This window comes from Pteropus alecto, unplaced genomic scaffold, assembly GCF_000325575.1.
Source record: "Pteropus alecto unplaced genomic scaffold, ASM32557v1 scaffold63, whole genome shotgun sequence".
NCBI classification, from domain to species: Eukaryota; Metazoa; Chordata; class Mammalia; order Chiroptera; family Pteropodidae; genus Pteropus; species Pteropus alecto.
In genome coordinates, this window is record NW_006434897.1 from 39,992 (window position 1) to 56,199 (window position 16,208).

General features: G+C 37.7%; 1 non-coding gene and 1 pseudogene across 1 annotated transcript; both read right to left on the reverse strand.

Annotated features, from left to right (window-relative positions):
• Positions 1-9,369: 9,369 nt before the first annotated feature.
• TRNAI-UAU lies at positions 9,370-9,442 on the reverse strand. The gene has a single exon. It is a non-coding gene; the product is annotated as a tRNA-Ile (tRNA).
• A 122-nt stretch (positions 9,443-9,564) lies between these two features.
• LOC112478956 lies at positions 9,565-9,683 on the reverse strand (annotated as a pseudogene).
• Positions 9,684-16,208: the final 6,525 nt, after the last annotated feature.

The following is a 16,208-nucleotide window of genomic DNA, read 5'->3' on the forward strand; positions in this document are numbered from 1 at the left end:
GCCAGAGTATAAGCGGTTGGCTCGTTATGCATTTTTTTTTCCCCCAAATGACTCTAACCCTTTTTTGGGGATTTTTATTTTAAGGCTTTGAAAAGAAAACTTCATGCCATTGTTTCTTACTAAAGGAAATTGGAGGGTGGGGGTTAAGGAAGGGGAGAATCGTAGTGGATGCATTTTCACATTGCTTAATTCGAAATTGTTCTCACGAGTACAGTCTGAATTTTAATAACAGCAGAGTACTTCTGATACTCTCACCTTTCTTTAAATGATCTTCAGAAATTTATGTATGTATGAAGCATCGCTCCTTTATTTATAGATCTCTCGTATGCCAATTCACAAATGTTGCAGTTCGTAGACTATTCTTCACCCCTTCCCCCAGCACACTCTCTACTGTCACCCCTTGTATAATGATTGCTCTATAAGGAATTTTCTGATGAAATAGACATTTATTTTTGACTTGGAATTCTGGTTATTTATATGTGTGTCTAATCTCTTCTACTGCTACTTCTACGTTTATCGCATATTTATTATGCTTTAGTCACTGTGCTAACAGTTTTTATGCATTGCTTCAGTTGATCCTCACAAGTCTATCTGAGGTGAGAATTAATATGTTCCTATTTGAGGGAAGTGTAGTATAGTGGTAAAGTCTGCACACTGCGAGGCCACACAGCTTGAATTTGAACCCTGGCTTCACCATTTTCTAACTGTATGGCCTCAGACAAGTTATGTAAACTTTCTAAGTTTCAGCATCCTTGTTTATAAGATGGGGATACAAATATAGGGACGATAATAGTATCTATCTTAGACGGTTGTTCTGAGTTTTAAAGTTGTTCTGACTTTGAAGTAAATTCTAGTCTGTAGAATATCTCCTGCCACCCAGCCGACACGCCGATATTAGCTATTGTGGTTTGCATGAGAAAACCTAAGCTTGGTAAAGTTGAGTGGTTTTTCCAGGCTCTCCAGCTGATCAGTTGTAGGATTGGAATTTCAACCCAGCTACCTTGGCTGACGGCTTTGTTGTGTTACTCAACCTCTAGGCAATAATATCTCATTCAGAGCAAGCCGTGAGCTCCTTGAGGGTAGGGAAGTGCCACTTCTGTATTCTCCATGTGCCTAGCACAGTGCTTTGCATATTGAAAATGCTCCATCAACATGAGATGAATGGTTGTAATTTAATTTAATTTAAATTTTCTACATTAATGCCAGTGTCAGGCCAAAAGCAAATCAACAACAACAAAAATAAAGAAAAACACAATCTCTAATTCTAGGGAAATCTCCCTCAATTATCTCCAACCACTTTAAAAACATTTGTGCTATTTATTTTTCAGAACACCACAAGAGAAAGGTAACAAAAATTATCTCTCCTTTGCAGTTGTGGAAATTTGGGAGCAAAGGAAACTGGGCAATTTGCCTAGGAACTAAAACGAGTCACGACGCAGCTGGGAACCGTCTCATGTCTCTAGAATCAGATGACTAGTTCCAAACTGCCTTTCCAGGCACAGGATGAAATGACGTGATGTCCTTTTGCCTCAGACAATGGGATGTTTTTCATCTGTCAAGGTCTAGGGTGTGAGCAGTCTCCTCAGAGAAACGATCAAAGGGGTAGGCTGTATTTGACTGCTTCTCTTCTGCCTCTGTGCACATCTGGGTCTGAGAAGTGTGGGAGATAGAAGCACCCTTTCTCCAACAGCTCTCGAGAGCCACGGGCATGGTAGGACTATTGCGGGACATGTAGAACAAGCAATTTTGAAGATTTTGCCCAGGTTAGCTAAGGAAAATTTTCTCTGGGACCCAAAATGTTGACTCCTTGTTCTAACAACATTCCCCATTTACTTGAGATAGCTTTATAAAATTGATTTCAAGTAATTATATCAATTCAATGAGAATGTAGAGAAAGTTTTAGCTAGAGGGCTATGGAAAAAAGATTTGACCAACAAAAATATTTTTTTCTCATACTAAAATTAATATTTTATGTTTCTATGAAATGATCAAAATAAATTTCTTATAAAAATCTATGTTAACATAAAACATGATTTGGTTAAAGCAACTGGATTTGTCTCTTAAATATAAATATGTATACCTAGAAGATTTGTTTGTAGGTGGCAAAGCTTGAGAACTTTAACTCCCAGTTACGCAAGATGTTTTCTCTAGGTCTTATTAATCTATAATGTGATTAAAAAGATCTACTGTATTTCTTATAAATAAAAAATATAGAATTTTTGAAAAAATAAAAATAAAAAGACCTTGAATCCACAATGTCTTTTAAGCATAGCTTTATTTTTGGAATGTTCTTGGGCAGATATCCAAACTCTTGTTTTTTTTGTGAAGCTGTCATCTATAAAATAATTTACAGCTCATGAAGCTGAGGGCAATAAACTTACAATAATACCCACTTAACATATGGAGCTGTACATCAGATTTAGAAGCTTATCCAGTGTCTAAATGTGTTGGGAAAACTTTGACTAATAAAGAGCTTATTCATTGTTGCACATGAACTGACTCACATAACATCAGCATTGGGCAGAAGAGTCTAACGAAAGCCAACATCAAAGCTGAAGTATTTTTTTAACCTTCTAGAACTAGGATTCCCTTAGAGAGTTTAGTGAAAGCTGTGGGTAAGCTTCTATAGTCCATGTATGAACTCCCCGACTCAGGGATTCCATGAAGTTAAGAACTTCTGAATCAAGTGAAGGGCTAGAGAACACATGAATCAATCCTCAAGCATCAAATGAGCCTTTTTGTTATTCATAGCACAAGTCTCTGGGTGATAATGAGAGAAATATCATTGTTCCTGCCTATTAGATGTCTAAGAGGCAAGACATACAGTCATTGTCAGAAGGGTGCATGGTTCCCTTGGAGTAGTGAAGAGCCCCAGGCTGGAAGTGGATGTGGATGAAGGCAAGCTGCAGTGAAAACAGTATCGATAATCATCTTGGCCAGGACCTGGCCTGAGGTTTTCTTCTCCTTGCTCTCTTATACCATGTGTTAATTTGCTAGGACTACCATAACAAAATACCACACACTGGGTGGCTTACACAACACAAATTTATTTTCTCATAGTTCTAGAGGCTGGAAGTCCAAGATCAAGGCGCTAGCCGAATTGGTTTCTCCTGAGGCTTCTCTCCTTGGCTTGCAGATGGCTGTTTTCTTGCTGTGTGCTCACATGGCCTTTCCTCTGTGCTCACACACTTCTGTTATCGATTCCTCTTCTTATAAGGACATTGGTCCTATTGGATTAGGGCCCCACCCTCTGTCCTAATTTAACTTTAATTATCTCTTTAAAGGCTCTGTCTCCATATTCAGTCACATTAGGAGTTCAGGCTTCATATGAAAGTTTTGGCTTGGGAACACAATTCAGTCCATAACACCTGCAGGACCTTCTTCCTTGCTTATACCATGTGTTAGTTTGCTAGGGCTACCATAATAAAATACTATGGGTGGCTTAAGCAACAGAAGTTTATTTTCTCACAGTTCTGGAGGTTAGAAGTCCCAGAACAAGGTGTTGGCAGGGTTGGTTTCTTCTGAGGCCTCTCTCTTTGGTTTGCAGGTGGCTGTCTTCTCTCTGTGTCCTCACATTGTCTTCCTTCTGTGTGTATCTGGATCCTAATTTCTTATAAGAACATCGGTCATATTTGATTAAGGCCCACCCACATGACCTTATTTTACTTCAATTACTTTAAAGGTCCTATCTCCAAATATAGTCACATTCTGAGATACTAGGGGTTAGAACTTCAACATATGAATTTTGGGAGGACTCAACTCAGGCCGTAACAGGAGTCATTCTTCCTTTTCCTTGAAGGATAACACATGTTTGTAGCCATGTAGAATTTTGGAAGTCTGACGGCCTTCAATTTTTTCTCAATCTCCCTTTCAGCTTAGGATGAAAGTATTTCTGCTGGTATAACATTCTCAAGAAACTTCTGGGTCTCCTGCTCAATCTATGGGGTTCAAGCCATCATATCCTCCACAAATCTTTTCTGGATAAATCCATCTGTATTCCTGGCTTCTTTGAGAATTTTCAAAATCATTAAGTGCTGATTCCTTTTCATTCAATAGTTTCTTCCATTTATCTCTTTCTTCTCACATTTTACTATAAGCAGCAAGGGGAACCAGGCTACATATTCCATACTTTGAAAATATCTTCAGCTCAGTATTCAAGTTCATCACTTACAAATTCTGCTTTCCACCCAACAGTAGAAGATAATTCAGCAAAGTTCCTGCCACTTTATAATAAAGGTCACCTTTTCTCTGGTGTCTAATAACATGTTCATCATTTCCTTTGAGACTTCATCGGAATTACCTTTAACATTTATATTTCCACCAGCATTCTGTTTGTGATAATACATGCCTTCTCTAAGATGATAGACAATTCCTCTATAGTTCTTACTTCTTTCTAAGGACTTACCAGAATCTTCTTTAATGTCCATATTTCTACCAACAATCGCTTCAAGGACACCTAGATTTTTTTCTATCATACGCCTCAAAATTCTTCCAATCACTACCCATTATCCAATTCCAAAGCCACTTCCAACTTTTTGGGAATTTGATGTAGCAGTACCCCATCCTCAGTACCAAAATTTTATTAGTTTCCAACAGCTGCCATGACAAATCACCACATATTAGGTGTCTTAAAGTAAGAGGAGTTTATTTTCTCAAAGTTCTGGAGGCCAGAAGTTTGAAGTCAGCAGGTACAGGCTCCTTAAGAAGGCTTTAGAGAAGAATCCTTCCTTACCTCTTCCTAGTTTCTGGTAGGCGCCAACAATCTTTGGCATTCCTTGGTTTATAATTGTTCCATTCATCATTCTAATCTCTACTTCTATCTTCACACAGCCTCTTCTCCTGGGCCTCTGAACCTCTGTGTTCTATTTTCTTATAAGAACACCAGTCATTGAATCTAAGGCCCATCCTAATCCAGTATGACTTCATCTAAATTAATTACATCTGCAAAGACCATATGTCTAAATAAGATGCCATTCACAGGTACCAGGGTTTGAGACTTGAACATATCTTTTTGAAGGATGCAATTCAACGCTATAAAGTGGATTGCAGATTTAACTTTAAACTTCTGGTTCACCAAAGGAATGAGGAAAATATGATTAGTGATAAAATTCACAATGTAAAAAAACTTCAGGAAAAAACATGTAAGACACTATGTAAAGCAGCAAAAGTTACTTGTACAGCATCCTTGGACTATCATGTTTCTTTTTGCTGTTTCTTACAACAAAGATAATAGAAAAAAGGTTAAAGTCCAATTAAATAAAAGAAATTTTGTGAAGCAGTAACAAATGATCTGTGGTTTTTAAAATTCTTAAATGTTGGCATTAACAGAACTCCAATTAAAAAAAAAGTAACTGCTGTTTGTGATTAAATTCCGATGTCTGTTCCGTGGGTTCAGTTTGAATCTAATTTAATGTACTACTGAATAAATTGGATATGTCTAAGGGAGCCAATGGTATGGCGGAATAGTTTATTTCTCTTAGATTTAATCCTAGGCTAACCTTCAGTAGACTCAAGTGCATACTGGAAAGAGGAGAACTCTGGGTTTAAATGGAACAAATCATTTAATTGAATTTCTTGGAAAAGCTAAAGCGTGAGCAACCCCATTTTCATACTCACGTGATTCAGTTTAGTGAAAAGCACAGCAGGCTTTGGTATATGATGACTCCAGATCACACAGAGCTATTTTGGCATCTCAGTAGCTCCAGCTACAGGCAATAGTGCACAGTGTAGACCATTGTGGTGATGGTGGTAGTGGTATTGACTGGCAGTGACAGTGTTCAGCAGAGGCGGAGTGCCTGGCAAAGTTGGTGGCGTTAGCAGTAATAGTGGTGCTCACTAGAGGTAGTGGTGTCTGGCAAACATAGTGGAACTTAACAAGAGAGAGGATGGCTGGTTAGAAGTGGTCCAATTACGGGCCTCAGACCAGGGTTGAGCTCATGTATCTTCCCAGGCAGTGGGTAATCCCAGAGGAGCCGTGGAAAAAGATTATGAAATGGGAGTCATCATGTGATAATTGGGGACCTAGGAACACATGAGAAATCTCTGAAGACGTCAGGAAAACAATGATTGAACATAACTTTGAGGTGGAAGGCTGAGTTTAAAGAGTAAAATCGAAAGTCAAAGAAGTAAAGCTGCAGTGCCCTGAGGAAGAAAACAGGAGATATATATATATATTCTTTTTTTTTTCTTTTAGAATTGCATAATATCATTCCAGTTCAATCAAAATCTACAGTTGTTTTTATGTGGTCCAGTTCATGATGATATTTTTATACGTTTGTGAGTGGATTTTCATATACGAATCAAGGGTTCTGTCTCCATTTTTGTATTACTGAAATCCTTCTTCACAATAGCAAGATTTTGTTTTTTCTTTTCTTATGTCCTCTGAGTAATTTTAATCAAGAACCTAGTCTGATGGTTTTTATCTATGAACATGCTCTGTCAAATCCATTACTTAGGTGCTAGATACATATGTCTGAGCCCCAGCCCAAAAAGTTACAAGTAAGTACATATATCCACTGCTTTGATTCGGAATTGGTAAATTCTAAACTGAAAGACATTAGTAGTTGAAGTTCAATGCCTGCCATTTTCTTGTACCTTCAGTCTTTTGTGCCTATCTCCCTATCAGGTGCCAGATTATCAAAGGACATCAAAAAGGCCAGATAGGATCTTGCTAATCACTGATGCCACTGGACACTACCAGAAATAAATTCTACTGCCTCTGAATCTAAATTACATCAATCGAGCTCTTGGAGGATGGAGCACGTGTTTAAAATTCTTATCCCTGGAGAAAATATAGTAGAGAATTGATGTGTCAGACAGACCTGGATTCATATCTCGCCTCTGAAATGTTCTAGCTGTGTGACCTTGGGAAAATTACTTAACCTCTCTGTGTTTCCATGGCCTTATCTGTCAAATGAGGATGATAATAATATCTACTTTAGAGAGTAATTTTGAGAAGAGGTGATGTTCACATAATGCCTTGTCCAATGCATGACTAGACCAGGGCTCAATAAATAATAATAATAATTAATAATAATAATGATAATAATGAAGACCACCAATAAGAAAGCTGAATATTAATGGAGATTGTCATGGAGGCTTCTGTAATAAGAATTAGAACGCCTCCTCTTTTCACAGAAACTGCTAATATACTCTGTGAGGGATGATGACTTTCAGGCACAGGGATGAAACACATTCTTTTAGTCAAGCTCTGTAAACACAGCAGCTGCTCACATCAATCCCCGGAGTCCTATGTCGCTGCCTTTTGCTCAGACAGAACCCTCATTCAGTTTGGGGGAAGTGGGGTGGGCCATGCACTAGCAATGTGAGCTACGTGGCTGTTCTCTTGTTCTGACCTTACCTTGGGATAGACACAGAGCCCAATCTATGAAATCGCCTGGTGTGCGGATCTCTTATCCAAGTGAGATGTGGTTGGACTTCTTAATATTTCTATGCATTCGATTTACAAGATGTGTCTTGTTTTCCAAGACTGAAGTTTATACTCGGGCCTTCTCACGGGTGAGGTCACTTTGCTGTTATTAGCCAAAAGCCGCCCTCCTCCAAATCTGTCTGATGTTTTTTGGCTGTAGCGTTAAGTTCCCAGAGCAAGATGTTTTAGACTAAGAAGTACTGTTTGTGTAATGAAGCAATCCTACTCTGGAAATTTGTTCCAGAGGTTGTGTTTTCTTCTTGGATTTGAGCAAGGGCATTTGTATTTTTGTCAATATTTCAGTTGAGAAAGAGCACTTGGTTTTTAATAGAGATTTTGCGTGGTCCGGTTGTAAACACGAGCATTGGTGGCACTACAGCTGAGGCTCAAGCTTTAGCAAATGGTGAGAGAGCCAGGTTAGGCCTGATTAGAGTCTACACTGGCATTAACTGGCTGGCAACTCAAACGGAGACAAAACAATGATTTGCTTTTATGCTAAGTGAAATAAGTCAGATAGAGAAAGACAAATACCATACGATTTCACTTACATGTGGAATCTAAAAAACAAAATAAATGAACAAACAAAATGAAAATAGACTCAGATACAGAAAACAAACTGGTGATTGCTAGATGGTGGCGGTGGAGGTGGTTTGGGGGCTGAGTGAAAAAGGTGAAGGGATTAAGAAGCACAAATTAGTAGCTGCAAAATAGTCACCAGGATGTGAAGTACAGCATAGGGAATATAGTCAACAATATTGTGATAACTACACATAGTGCCAAGTGAATACTAGACTAGTCAGGGGGATCACTTCATAAATTATATAAATGTCTAACCACTATGCCCTACACCTAAAACTAATATAAAATAATATTGAAAAAGAAGCAAACGATTTGCACAATGCCTGTTCCTTCTAGTCTAGTATTTCTCAAAAATTTATTTTCATTATCACTCTCCCAAAGGAAACTTTGAACATTTTTTTTCCTATATGTTCCTGCCCACCCCTCACCATGAAATTGCAATTCCATAGATATACTGTACATCCATTTATGTACTATATCCACAGCTATATTATATATTATATATATGGAAAAATAAGATTTTCTCCCCTCCCTATTTTGCTCCTGTGACTAATGAGACTCACTAATTGACTAAAACACAACTCATGCTTAAAACTACACAATTGATTGTGGTATAATCAATTGGCGATTACAGTTTATGCTTGGAGAAACTGAGTCATTCATGTTTTCTTGTTGAACCCTGTATAATTTGTAACAGTATTCATTACTCTAAAAAGTTTATAAAGGAACAGGTGGTAAAACTTTTTGAAAAGACTATAGTTGTTTTTCTGAAAACATGCCATCAAAACTTTCATAATTATAACTAAAAAAAATCTTGTTAGCACTTCTCACATTGTATGTTAACAGTTGGTGGAGGTTTAGCAAAAATAGCAGGACGAATATCTCTCACACACTTTCAGCAGCTTCTCGCTGCCTACCAAGTCCATTCTGAGCTTATGAGCTGGGCATTTAAAGCTATCTGCCACTTTATGTATGATCTTCTTTTCTCTCTCTTTTCTTTGCTTTGTAATTTTCTGCCTCTATGCTTTTGCTGAGGTAGTTTCCTCTGCCTGAAAACTTCATGCTTAAATTCTACCAGTCTTTCAAAGTTCAACATAGATGTGTCTTTTCCAAGAAGCCTTCTCTGCTATCTTGAACAGAAAGTTATTTTTCTCTGAATTCGACATTTTTAAAAATAATTTTTATTTATTTACTTTTTATTTTATTTTTTGTTTTTATTATTTATTATTATTATTTATGCCTACAGCACCTGGTCTTCCTAAGTGGTCTCCCATCTAAGTACTAACCAAGCCCGACCCTGCTAGCTTCTGAGATCAGACATTGGGCTTGTTCAGGGTGGTATGGTTGTGGACCATCAACTGTGGCTCCACTGGGGTGTGAACCCAGGATCTTCTGCATATAAAGCAGATATGCTAACCGCTACACTATGGAACCACATCCTTATTTATTTATTTATTTTTTATTTTTTATTTTGTTTAGGCGAGGCAACCCTTGGTTGACTTCACAGATTGCAAGGACCTTGTCAGCTTACAATCCCTTATTTTTTTTATTTTTTACGCCTACAGCACCTGATCTTCCTAGGTGATCTCCCATCCAGGTACTAACCAGGCCCGATCCTGCTTAGCTTCTGAGGTCAGTTGGAATCAGGCTTGTTCAGAGTGGCATGGCCGTAGACTAAAATAATTTTTCTGTTGTGGTAAAATACATATCAGATAAAATGTACCATCTTAGCCATTTTTAAGTGTACAATTCAGTGATATTAAATACATTCATAATGTGCAACCATCACCACCATCGATCTTCCTGTTTTCATTTTGTAAAAGTGAAACTCTATACCCATTAAACATTAATCCTCATGCCCTCTTTTCCCTCAAAGCCCTGGCAACCACTATGCTATTTTTTGTCTCTATGATTTTGACTACTCTAAGTACTTCATATGAATGGAATCATATGTGTTTGTCTTTTTATGACTGGCTTATTTCACTTGGTTTAATGTCCTCAAGTTTCATCCATATTGTAGTACATGTCAGAATTCCCTTCTTTTTTAAGGCTGAATAATATCCCTTTGTATATGTATACCGTATTTGGCTTATCCATGAATCTGTCAATGGACATGAGTTGCTTCTGCATTTTAGCTATTGTAAATAATGCTGCTATGAATATGAGTGTACAAATATCTCTTTGAGAACTTGCTTTCAATTCTTTTGGTATATACCCAGGAAGGGAATTGTTGGATCATATGGTAATTTTATTTAAACTTTTTTGAAATGGTCATACTGTTTTCCACAGAGGCTATGCCATTTTACAGAAGCTATAGCAATTAAATTCCAAACAACAGCATACAAGTGTTCCAATTTCCCCACATCCTTGCCAACATTTGCTATTTTCTGTTTTGTTTTGGATGGTAACCATCCTAATGGATGCTACAGGAGCTGAGTGAACAGGACTGTTGAGGATAGAATATTGTGGACATCACTCATTCATAGGGTCACCAGGAGTAGGAGCCAACTCAGCACATAGCACATACATCCTAAAGAGCTTGAGGTGAATAGCATATTATTTTTGATAAAGTGCTTTGAACACCTGATGCAGAATAAGTGCTATATTTATATTTGTCCTGCACTAGAATGTGTGGACTCACAAGAAGCAGCTCATCAACTGTTCTCTTTCATTTCTCATCTCTGGCTTTGTCCTACATCATAGGGAAATAGCATATTAATTTAATTTTCAGGGAGCATTTATCATTTTCATCTTGTAATATAGTTATATGTATATGGTTCCTCTCCCTTACTAGGTAATATGTTAAGGCAGAGATTATTTCTTATATAACCTTGATTTCCTACAGTGGAAAGTACTCAATAAATATTTGTTAAATGAGTATTTGTGATTCTATTGATTGGTGCATCTATCCTACATTCTTCAAAAGTTTCAAATCTACTGGTGTGCTAGTTGAAAGGAACCAAATTGAAAGAATGCCAATATAATTAAGGAAGGATAATGTGTAAGCTGTGACCAGGCCTCTCACGTATTTGCATTAAACCTTCCACCATCTTTAGCTCAAATGTTGAGCTTTTTAAACACTGATCACTGAAGATTTAATACAAAGTCTATTGAACTTTGTTTTAAGATGCTGCTAAACGTTCTGCCAATTTTTAAAAATTGGTCCGACATTCTAGAAGGACTAAAGAATGAGTGATTCTCAGATTACCTAACTCAAAAGAAAAATATCTGATGGCTCACTTGCCTTACTGCACTCCTGTGTGCAAGCCAGTATACTTGAAAGTGGCCACAAGAGGGGAGTATGAACCATGATCTTTCATAAATGAATGGAGCCCATGAGTCATTCTCTCTCCAGCTGAATGCATGTTCTACTCTGAACAATAGTAAATTGAATAATCATACTGCCTCCAGTTGATTGTCAAGAAAGGATGTGTATTTGCCTTTTTTGTGTTCACAGAAAGTATAACGGTCAACTCTCAGCTGTCCATTTATATCACAATTGGAGGAAATATTTATGGAAGAGGGCCCAAAGGATATGTAGTCTTTTCCCATTATTTTACCTTGCATTAAACCAGAACCCTGAGAAAACTGTTTTTGAATAATTTTGTTTTGCCCCATTTAGAATTGTTTATATTGAGTGGTGATTTGTCATGTTGTCATAGGCTTGTATTGAGGGATGCTTTACGAAACAGCTGTTTGAAAAGTATTATATCAATATAAGGATGTTATCTACAAAGTCACACAATGTTATGTTCTTGAGGATCCAAGGGAAAAATTTTGCACAAAACATGGATGCAGGAAAAACTATGCTTCTGGAAAATTTGTTTGCTTCTACTTCCCGATTTTGTAGTATTTTAACTTATCATGCTTCTCTCTTTCCTCTGACTTCTGAGAGGTGTCTGTTATTTAACAAATATTTATGGAATGCCCGTTATATGTCAGGCACTGCTGGCTGATGGAAATATGATGGGGAGCACGAGTAGAGGATTTTTGTCCTCATGAAGCCTCAAATTTAGTGGAAGAGGCAGATAGTCATTAATCACTCAGATAAATGTGTAAACTACAAAATGAAAAATGCTATTAGAAAAGGAACCTTACTGTGAGAGTATGTAACAGAAAGACTGGACTTAATTTGAAGAAGTGTCCTTTGAACTCAAGGATGAGTAGGCATTAGAGTGACAAAGGTGGGGCACTAGCATTTCTGACCAGGAGGGGACAGCACCATGCATTCTGACAACTGGAAGAAGAATTCCAGGGGAGCTGAAGCACACAGAAAGGTGGGGAAGGAATGGGGCAAGGCTTGAGAGGACAGTGAGGTTTTGTGGCCTGTATATGAGTTTCTGCTTGCTAAACTTACCCACGCTTCTATTTTACCCTCTATCTATTGTCTACGTTATCCTTTCGTAATAATTATATTTTTGTAGAAAAAGATGGGTTATAAGTTAAAAGTTATTATTCTAAGTTGCATGACAAGCTGACTCCATCAGACATTATGTGAAAAACAATTTCATACACACATACATCTTCATTACCAAGGCTCACTTCCATGCATGATTCTTAGGTGTGGATACGGGTGTGCTGACCTAATCTGGGTGAGCCTGTGGACTTGAGAACACGGGTTGACTTCGTTCTGATAGCATCTGGAGGCTCACGTTATTCTTCCTCTGAAGGACGTCAGGATACAGAATTAGAGTTCTTAGAAGACAGATTTGTTGACAGTTTAGAAATAATAGCCCAGCTTTCTGGTTCTGTAAAAACATTTCAGTCAGCTGCCTCTTAAAAGCATTTCAGGAACAAAAAAGCTATGAGAATAAAAAGACAGTATTTTATAGTTGCTTTTTTAAAAAAAAAATTATAAATCTTCATTCTGCCAGCTTTGCTGAGGATTAGAATGTGTTGGTAAAATACTCCTAGAGAAAACCTTTGTGGTTGGTATTCTTCCCTTCATCTATTGACCCTGTTCTCGATATGGAATTGAACCAAGGCTTTAATGGCGAAAAAACAAAACATATCAACGTTGCTTACTTTTCCTAGTCAGGAAAAGGTTTATTTCTATACCTCACTCAGTATGGTAAAACATGTTTCATTTAACAGAAGAGAGGAACAAGAAAGAAAGAGGATATGAGTTGGAGATATCAATTGAGAGCGCTTACAGTTACTCATTCTGCCTTAGCTAGGCAGACCTCCTTCCTGAGCTTCGAAGCACACCAGACACATTGCTGCCGCAGGACTTTAGCACTGGCTATTCCGTCTACCTGGAATGCTCTTCCTTTATACAACCACAAGTCTGACTTGCTCACATACTTCTAGTTTTTGATTGCATATACCTTCTCAATGAGACTCACTTTGATACTCATTCTCATTTTGCCTTAGCTAGGCAGACCTCCTTCCTGAGCTTCGAAGCACACCAGACACATTGCTGCCGCAGGACTTTAGCACTGGCTATTCCGTCTACCTGGAATGCTCTTCCTTTATACAACCACAAGTCTGACTTGCTCACATACTTCTAGTTTTTGATTGCATATACCTTCTCAATGAGACTCACTTTGATCATCCTATTTAAATTGATGACCTTCCCCTGAACTCCTGATTCCTTTTACCTTATTTCTGGTGTTGACAAACTGTGATGCCCTGTTACTGTAAATAAAGTTTTATTGGAACATGGCCATATTCATTTGTTAATGTCTTGGCTATGGCCAATTATTGACCTTTAATAACTGTTTGCTGACTGACTGAATGAATATAAAGTGTTCCACAAAGATTAGATAGTGAATTATGATCATCATCATTATTTCAGTATGTCCACAACTTTCCAAAGGGGGAGAAATGCATTACACCAGCACATATTTTTAACTAATGTGTTGAAAGTAGTGAAAATCACAAGACTCCCTCACCTACCGCAGGAAGCATACTCTTATAGGTTTGTCTCCAAACCTTATATACCTGCTTACCTCTACTAGAACACCTACATGATTCCAAAATAAACACTAGAGGAAAAGGCTTTTTTATGAAAGTAAACATCTTTTGCAGCTCTAAGATGTTTGGCTTTTGTTGGGGGAAGTGCTATTTTCATGTTCAGACAGAGGAATAGCTATTTTTACAGCTAGACAAGACTTAACTACTGAGCCAAATGGGTAGGTGCATTTTCAAACTGTGTCTTTATTTCATTTAAAAGAAGAGAGAGATGAATAAGCTTACCTTTTGACCAAGGAAATAAAAGATTAAGCCTCCCAGTTCCTCAGCTATTAATAAAACTTTTTCAAGTGAGTTACCTTTCTTGATCACATTAACAAACACCAGTTTATTTAAAATGGTTTCTTATCTATGCAAAATATTCACATAGCCACTGCAAAAGAATTAAGGTTGGATCATATCTAACCAAAATTCTGAAATTTATTTTTTATTTCTGCTGGCCTTTTAATCTCCACTTCAGTTGTAGTTTTCAGAAGTGCAGATGTACCAGCCTCCTTATTATTTCTAGTTTTTGAAGACGAACATGAGCTAAGAGTTATGTATGGCACAACAAGTTCGCCCCATGACAGTCAGTCTCAGCTGAGGTTGATTGTGCATTTAGCAAAGGCTGGAGACATTTTTGATTGTCTCCAATGACTGGGAAGGAGCTACTGGCATCTAATGCTACTTAGCATCACCAGTAATGATGCTAAACATTCCACGGTGCCTAGGATAGGCACCTCCTACCCTCTAACATCCCTACAAAGAATTTTCTTGTCTAAAATGTTAGTAGTGCCCAGATTGAGAAACCCTGCTATATAATATATATCCTAAGATGGGACTATGTGCATTTCTACATAAGTCTCTAATAAATTTTTAAGAGAGGTTAGTAATTAGACTATAGCACAAGGCTGGAAACACTTTAGATGTAAAAGATTGAGTTGGATAGGTCATTGGTCCTCCCTATTATGTTATTTCTTAGGTTTTTATGTGTTTTCTTAAAAGAGGAGAGATAGTTTGTCTATATCAATTAAATTCAAGAGCGAATGTAATTTACTTTTCATTGCACTCAATTTAGCACCCAAAGTCCTTGCACTGGTCTTCAAGGTCTAGAGGCTGTGGCTGCCGTGGCTCAATGGCCTCATTTCCTACTATTCTCTCCTCACTCACTCGCTCCCTCTGTTTCACAACACAGGCTTCCTCGCTGCTCCTCAAACCGTTCAGACACACTCTGGCCCGGGGGCTTTGTACTTGCATTTTTTTATGCCTGGAACGTTCTTTCCTAGTTTATTCACATTTTTTATTCTCTTCCAACCTCAAATTTTGTTCTAATTTCTCCCCAGTCAGATCTCTTTTGACCATGATATTGAATATTGCAAACCACACATTTGCCTTCTCCTCTGAGCTCTTTTGATCCTTCTTCCTTGGTCAACTTTTTTCTTTTTTTACATAATAACAATGATCTTCTAACAGGCTAAGTAATTTACTGCTTTATAATGAATTGAATTTATTTCCTGTCTTCTGGTAGAATGCTAAATAAAGGAATGCATTGATTAAGCACAGAACAGAGAGGTGTTGTTAGGGCAGGGGCCTTTATGAGAAATTTTTGACCATTGAGAGGATAGCTTAATGACATCATGAAACAAGGACAGAAAGAAGACAAACAGAGATGGGGAAAGGGGGTGATATGTATTGCACTTTACAATTTTCCTAGGGTAGACCTTGCTGATGGGTATCTGAAGTGTAGGAAAATACTTGGATATAGGTGCTTATAAACAGCTGTTTCCAGTGTATTTTAAGAGTGTGTGTGTGTGTGTGTGAGAGACAGAGAGAGGAGAGAGATGGGAAGGCATTGCAACTGAGTTGCTAAGAAACTTCCTATTCCCACTTGACCTCTCAGATCGCCACCTCTATATCCTCAGTCTACGTGCTCATATGTGCAGCACGCCATTCAGTTTTATTTTTATAGTCAGACAAAGATGACAAACACAAGATATCTCTGGATATAACCAGGGCCACAGTGAGACAAAACAACTTCATTCTTACCAGACACAAGACAAAGATGACTCATCAGACAAAACAAATCTACTTTTCCAAACCCACCTGTTCCTTTTTGCGAAGTTCTTTTAACTTGATATTCCAGCAGTTCTGGATGAATTAGGAGGCAGAATGGTAAGGTTATTAGAAGATGATATGGTCATATTAATTTATACTTTCTTCAATAGTGTGAGGATCTGTTAGTGAGTGT